Source organism: Capsicum annuum, chromosome 6 (genome assembly GCF_002878395.1).
Source record: "Capsicum annuum cultivar UCD-10X-F1 chromosome 6, UCD10Xv1.1, whole genome shotgun sequence".
Taxonomy (NCBI): Eukaryota; Viridiplantae; Streptophyta; class Magnoliopsida; order Solanales; family Solanaceae; genus Capsicum; species Capsicum annuum.
This window is the reverse complement of record NC_061116.1, coordinates 34214981-34223235: the sequence shown is the minus strand read 5'-3', so window position 1 is coordinate 34223235 and position 8255 is coordinate 34214981.

The window sequence follows — 8255 nt, the reverse complement described above, 5'->3', positions numbered from 1 at the left end:
TTGATCCCAAAGCCAGTATTCCAAGAATCTTTGGAGGTAGAAATGTGAGACATTGACTCATGAAGTGTAACTCCATATTGATCAGTTCTAGGGTCAGGTTCCCCTGGCTTTTATGTGTTATGATCTTTAACATTGTGGACATCTATACGGTCTGACCATATATTACAAGTCCTTGGTTCAAACCCTTTATTACTAGTTGGGCAAGGAAGTAGGGGTTCTGTATTATGATGAAGGTTTCCTTTTCTTCCATTATGAGTCTCAGTGGAATTTCTATCGTAGATAGTCACATCTCTAGCGACGAAGTTAGATGGTGATCCAAAGAGAGTGGTATTGAGTTGAAGACCAGGTTATCTTGAGGAGGGTTTTTCATTATCACAACTTGAGTTAGAGTTAGTTGGAGATACTTGGAGGGGAAGCAGTTTTGTCTTTAAAGGGAGGGTTATTAATAGTAGGGAAAGGGGAGAGAGGGGGTCTTTTGAGTTTCCCTTATAATTACCATTGAGTTTGGTAATTAATGTGGAGATTTTGAAAGTGATAGTTATTTCACTATTATTGATGTGCGCTGGTAAAGGTAAGGGAAAAGAGAGAGATATTTGGGTGCTAGAGGTGGAAAACTGAGTGATTTGGCATTGTTTACTTTCCACATCAGCAATAGAGGTGGTGTTGGCATTATTTTTTAAGTATGCCCTAGTAATAGGTGTAGGAGTTCATTTAGTAACTATGTCAGGGATCTTAGCTGGGGGATTTATTTGGGTATCTTGGGTTTGGCTATTTGTTAGCCCCTTTAATTTGGGATCTTGAATACTCGTAGGAGGTCTTAAAGGCCTAGATTGCCCAAAAATGGTTCCTGAGGGCCATTTCCTAGGGTAATTATTGCACCTCTCTGAGGTGATGGTCTCAGAAGTTGGGTTAGGCCCAATGAGGATTGTGGTAGATGAGTTGGTATTACCCAGCCCACCTTCGGGGCATTTCACAGGATCTTGGGTTACGCTGGTCGCAAATTTGGCCGATGTGGGCGTGGAGTACTGAAAGTTTTTGGTATCGAGAAAATTTCTTAAATTCGCATCAAATAGCTTTTCCTTAACATTCTAAGTATCACCTATTGTACTTGTGTTACCTTGTTTGGGGGCATTGACGTTGGGTTTTCTTTTTTCCAAGCAAAGGGTACTGTTCTCCATTCTTTTATTGGAGCTTTGGATTCCTCAGATAAGGTGGAGAGTTGGGTAGTCAATTTCGATTTTAAATAAGGGCAATTTACCATTGTGTGCCTTAGTTATCCACAACTTTTGCATAGAAAGCCTTCTCCTTCGTAGAGAACAGGCTGCTGGTGATTTCCAATGCTGATTGAATTCCATAAAGGGGTGTCTAGGGGAACTTGAATGCAGATATGAGCGTATCTGCCTCAAAAAATAGCACTTGTGCATGCATCAATCTTGAGTAGTTTCCCAATCTCCCCTCCCACCACCACTATTACCTTTTCTATGATTTCGCTGTCGCAGAACTCTATTGGTAGTTAGGGTAGTCTGATCTAGATTGCCATAACTTGGGTTTGTGATCCTTTAGGAATGAAGTTTGGTTCCCAATGTCTCACTGAGATGAATGAACCGATTATGAACCATGGAATATCTTGTGTCACTTTTTTTTGGGATATGGCATTGTTGAATTTTACTTTGTAGTAATCCAATCCCAGATTGATTAGACAAAGTTCTCTTTAAGTTTCCACAGATTTGTGAGTTTATTGCATAAGTATTGATGATTGAATTTCTTTCCTATGGCTTTGACAATGATGAAGTGTTACCAAGGGGCATATAATATTAGTTTATCATCATGGGAGAGCATAATTTTGCCATCTTCTCCAGTATTTAGCGCACCACAGTGTTCCGCGAGTGATACATCAGTTAGAAATTTACCGAGATGGTAGACTTGCCCCTAAGGATTTTGCAATATGATTCTTTCTGGGGTGGGTCTACTGTCATTTGATTACCCAGGCTATCAAGTGATTCAGGTGGGATAGAATTCAGGAGACTGCTTGAGTGTTGGTGAAGGGTCATGACACCATTAGAAGAATTGATATGGGATAGTAAATTCTAGAGAGAAGTGGTTCTTTCTCTCTCCAAAAAAATCTTTGGTGGTAAAAAGTTTTTCGATACTAGCTCTAGAATCACAATGAGCTAGTGAAACAAAATTGTATATACAAAAATTGAAAGTCCCACAAAGTTGTCACATTATTTTGCCCAATGCCAATTTTGTGTTTACTGTACCTAATGGTTATAAATTATTTCTCAATTTTAATTTGTTTATTTAATTTGTTTTAAAATTTGGTGATTTAGATTTTTTGTCATTTTACCAGCCTTTTAATGTATTTTTAGTAGTTTAAAATACAAGATCAAAAAACTTTTTTACCTTTTTAAATTTATTATCAAGTTAAAAGCTGACAAGCAGATTAAATGGAAGAAATATCTATTAAAGTAAATTTTTTTTTATATTTGGTAAAGATATTTAACTCGGACCATTTGTCTATACAAAGTCGCTGTCATAAGAAATCTTAAAAGATAATTTCACCATCTTCTCAGACACTATCTTTTCTTGTTTTACACCCTCCTTTTCAAAAAGAATAATCTATTTTGACTTGACACAAAGTTTAAGAAAATAAAATAGACTTTTGAATTTTGTGGTCTTAAATTAAAGTTGTATCAAATGTACCAAAATATCCTTTAATCTTGTGGTTCTAAACATGCAATGTGAAAAGTTGAAATTAAAGTATTGTCAAAAAGGAAAAGGGAGCATTCTTTTTTAAACGGAGAAAGTATAATTTTACTAGTCTACATACCCGTGCGATGCATGAATAATAGTAAAATAATATTTTTAATATTTCATATTGAAATATCTTGTTCGAGCATGTTAAATTCCATTATCTTATAAAAGATTCAATTATGATATTGTTTCTCAATGAAATATAAAAATAAAATAATTTTTCTCTACCCTCACCTACCTCCCACTCCTCCCACCACCTCCACCCCCACCCCTCAATTTATTTTTTAAAGAAATCCCACCATCGCCACCGCCCCCATCTCCCTAACCTCTAATCAAATCTTTATGAAAAAAATCATATAATTATAAAAAATAATTATATTTCATATTTTTTTAATTATATTATTAACAATTTAAAGATATAATACTGTTTATAGTTCCCACCCCACTCTCCTACTTTTAATCAAATTTAAATGAGTATCATTCAATATTTAAAGATATTAGATTGTTAATACCCCCCCCCCCCCTACAATACTTTTAATCAAATTTATATGTATAAAAAAATTATGTAATTGTTTTTTAAAAAATTTATTTTTCATATTTTCCTTATTATATTATTCACAATTTAAAGATTTCATATTGTTAATATTGATTGTTTTTACTTTTAAACTTTTATTCTATTTTGTAAGTCCCTCCCCCCTTTCCAATCTCTTTCGTTTAAAAATCATAAATAATAAGGGTGTTATCCAATTACGTCATTATATTCTCAAAATTGATTTAAAATACTATTCCCCAACCCTTCATTTTTTTTATATTTTTTTCGTTGTAGTTTAACTACTTTTATCTAATCTAACTTTAAATTAAAAAAATTTTTTGTCGTATTACATGCTATGGTAGTTGAGTTTTCATCTACTTTTTAAAATATAGAATGCTGAATTTTAAATCTAAATTACTTAGATTTGATATTTTAATGTTCATTAATTTCGTCATTTGTTAGGATTATAATTATTTGGTATACACAATTTAAGACTTTGCTGGTTATAATTAAAAAATACTTTCTCACAATATGATCCAAAAAATTTGAATGTTGAGACATGAAGCACATAGCAATCCAATTTATCAATTAATTAAAATTCAATTATCAGACATTAACATACAATAAAAGAAATATAAATTTATGTTATCAAAAAATAATTGTCAATATCATAAATGGTTTCTATATATATTTATGTAACTTGTGAAAATATGATTTCTACTTTTTTATGTTTAAATTCAAAATAATCTTTTAGTTTATTTTCAAAAAAGTCAACCTAATTAGATTATAATGAATTAACATTGACAAAATTATCATTTAACGTTGGGATAATCTAAAAGGTGTCATACCCGATTTTTATCTAAGGTCAAAACAAGCACGACATTATGAGTTATAAGAATTGATTTTGTATAGAGTCGCCACCTAATTTTTAAGGAAAAATAGGAAACCTATTTATTTATTAAAAAGTATAACTTTATTTAATCTACGAACCAATTTAGATTCTATGTAAGGGTTAAAATTATTCCGAAGGAAAGGGATTAGGCACTCCTCAGAATCCACAAATGTGATTCCCGACCAGCTGGAGGTGTGTCCCAATGGCTCTCTAGTTATTAGTAGTAGAGGCTTGTCAGACTGCTAGATGTGATTCAGATGATTTAGTTTTGATTGTCAAGACTCTTAAGTCTATTATTTCAGATGTTATGATTCAGATATTCTCAATTAGTTCAGACAGATTTCCACATTTAGTATAATTTTATACCTATATTTCCGCTATTATGAGATTCAGACTTAGTAAAAGGCAGACAAGGTTAACTTAAGGCTACTCGTAGTCTTGAGCACCGTGTGACATCGTGGGACAACGTTTTGGGGCGTTACATTAATCATTATAAATTAATTTTTAAAGTATGATTAGGGATTAGGGTAGTGATATACCCAAACGCCCCACTTGGTTGACGAAACGGGAAGATAGTTTAATGCATCCAAATTAAAGACTCACATCCCCGCTCAATAATGTAGTTGTGAGATTAGTTTGTGTAGATTACTTAGAGGATGACAATTCCCAAATTATACAATCAACCCATGAATAAATAATTACTATAAACACGAACATCGGCTAGAAAAATATTTGTGCATGAATATGAAGTAATGTCTCAACCCTAGAACTCTCTTCATAGTGTTTTTAATCCAAATTTCATATCATTGGTACTATTTGTTACTTAGTTATAATTAAAAAACATAAGCTCATAATTGATTACAGATTACACTTGTTTAATCACATTAATAATCCTAGAATTGTCTAGTAGCTAATCACCAAGTACTTGTGGGATCGGTATTCGGCTCGTAAGAGTCACTTGACTTCTTGGGTGACCACGTACACTTCCATTTGCAGTAGGACTGAAAGAGGCAAATATTAAAAATAACATGACATCTCCAACCCAATTTGATCTATTTTAATCCCAAAAATACATCTGCTTATCCCTTTTGCCAAATATTTGAAACACTATAACTCCCTCCATGCCAAACAACATAACTTATCCACATTCTCCATTAACTTTTCTCCTATCCTAGTCTAATTTTTCATTATCCGTTCACTTTCTTCATGTGATTCAAATCTAAAATCAAGTGATTCTTGTTTAAATTGCTTTTCTTTTTAAAAACTCTAAATTAAAAGCAAAGTAGGTTAAATTTATTCAAATTGATTTTATTGTTGGCTTTGATTTTCCTCTATGGGTGTTCTATATTTTTCTTGAATACATGTAACCCTATATAAACTTGATTGAAAAAGAAAAGTGGGTTTGAGTGAACTAGTCATTCAATCACTTGTAAAAATCTATGGAGTTAGACATATTATGAGTCATTATGTGATTCATGTGTTATGTTTTGTAACCTGTGGTGGAACTTAAGCTTAATTCATATGGGATGAAGTCTGAGTAGCACTACTACATGGTTTAACGAGTTACCACAATACAACCCTCTTGATTGATGAAGTGACACAACCCTAAAGGTAATGAGTCATCATATGAGTTTTGATCATTGGTACTGGGAATGAAAATGTCAAGTTTCTAACGGTTGGAAAATCCTCTCACTACTGTCTCGTGATAAGTCTAGTGTGACCGATGGCCTATCAATAAGTTGTACCCTCTTGCAACGATTCATTGCCTGACCTATTATAACTGACAATAACATATAATATTGTATTCTAATTTATGATCTTTTGAGAACTAGCATCTACCCTCCATAGGTACCATAACACTAAAAAATAGAGCAAAGAAGGGAATAAGGAAAAGGGAGAAAAACCCACCAAGAACCAGGCTGAGGAAATGTCTACTTTAAAATTAATAGATGAAGATAGTGATGAAGAATCCAACAGCTTAGTGGAGGAGTATCCAGTTACGATTCCACTTGAGTGACGTGCAAGGTTATCCAAGACAAAGAATCTGGGGGTGACTCCACCTTTGAATTTTACCCCATTGCTTGAAGGAACTCCCTAGTCTGAAGAGGTAGGGAAATCACGAGCCTAAGAAGGAGATAAGGAAAGTGGGTCCAATAATGAAGAAGGGACCTCATCAGATAGTCCCTCAAAGGTGGAAGGAGGAATTGAGTTTGACATTTACGACTCAAATAATAATGATAATGAGGCCTCATCATATAGTCCACCACCATCGCTAGTTGATCCATGTTGATAGATGATGCAAGGAAATTATGATAAACACTTGGCATTGACTAATAAGGGTAGACCAAAATAGCGTTTTTACTAGAACCTGAGACTTGTGACCACAGGTATGTTTGAGATGCTCGAATTTGAAAGATTATTCAACAAATAAATATTTGGTGAATTACTGTGCAGCCTAGCAGATATAGTCCTGAGTTGGTTTGGGAGTTCTATGGAGCTTATCAAGCCTCACTCAAGGTATAGGATCTAGAGGGCTTGTTAAGGAAAGTTTTGTCATAATTACCGTCTGTGTTGGTATGAGTTACACATGTGGACATTTTGAAGTGCACCATTTTGTGGTTTCTTCAAGGTCGGGAATTTGAGCCTCTGACCAAATCAATGGAGTTTGATTATAGGGTAAGAGCGATGAAAAAGGTGAACGCAAAACAAATTGACACCGACGACTAAATAATGCATTATAGATATATAGCTGATATTATTGCTACTCGGTAGGTCACAATTTATTGGGTATCTGGTGGTAGGTCACATGCTAAGAAAGCCACATTGAGTTTTAATGCCAAGTCTTGGTGTTCGTTAGTGAAACACCGATTGTGGCCCACTTTAGGTGATAATGTACTGACTTCTTATCGAGTCGCTTTGGTTGCTAGAATTTTAGGGGGTATGAGATTAATATTTCCCAACTGATTGCATAAAAAATAAGGCATATTGTTGTGGAGGACATGATGAGTATACCATTTCCATTTTGGTTACTCCATGGTGTTTGGAGTCTAGAGTTCTAGTGCTAATAGACGTTTACCATTTTGTCAAGGGTCACTAATTTACCCATATTGAGCTAATCTGGGACATAACCAATTCAATGTCCACAGAAAGGATTACAGCGGGAACTACCTTATTAGTTGAGGCATTACAACCTGATATAGAAATGTATTTTGGTAAGCCCGAAATTGCAGATATAGGAGGTGAAGCTACTGATTCACAAGGTGACACATCAAGGCTCGAGAGTATTGCTACTACTGCTGCCACGAAATCCTCCACTTTGTAGCCTATATAATTCCTAGTTTCATCGACCCCTACTGTATTATTATCTATCCCCTACCCATCCATTTGTGGGTGTGTTGTAGTATCCTAGGATTTATTGCAGGATATGACTCAAAGAATGACAAGACAAGATAAGAAGTTGGCCAACACGGATGAGAAGGTGCTTGACATTATTAAAACAGATTAAGCCTTGCATTACCCAAGTGCAATAGAGCATTTCTATGGTGCTAAAAAGTAGGTTAGATTCTTTTGTGACCCTTATGAATGATTGTTTGATTGAATTAGAGGCATCTAAGTTAAATAAGTGGTACGAGTAGATGGTGTCATTAAGTAAAGCAACGAAAGGCCTAGTTGCACGATCATTCACCATTCTGCAACCTGTGTAGTTATGTAAATTATTGATATGGAGTCCAAGGAGAAGGACTAGCTAGTGATTGACGTTATCACCAATCAGCCTATTATTGAAGCACAAGAAAAGAGGGCAAGGAGTTTAGAGGAGCCTAATGATAGCGAGGGATGGTTTTATAGGGATATGAGGAAGGAATCCAAGTCCTCAAAGAAGAAATATAATATAGATCAGATTGAGTAAGACCAAAGTGAAGACAGTGTCATTGAGTTAGACATAGCCACCACTACCTTTAGAATAGAGTTAATAGGTCACAACCAGTGCCAATGTTTCTTTGAGTGCTTCGATCACCTCGGTACCAACTTATCGGTCAGTGCAGTGAGCGCACCAAAACCATTAACACATGAGATTAG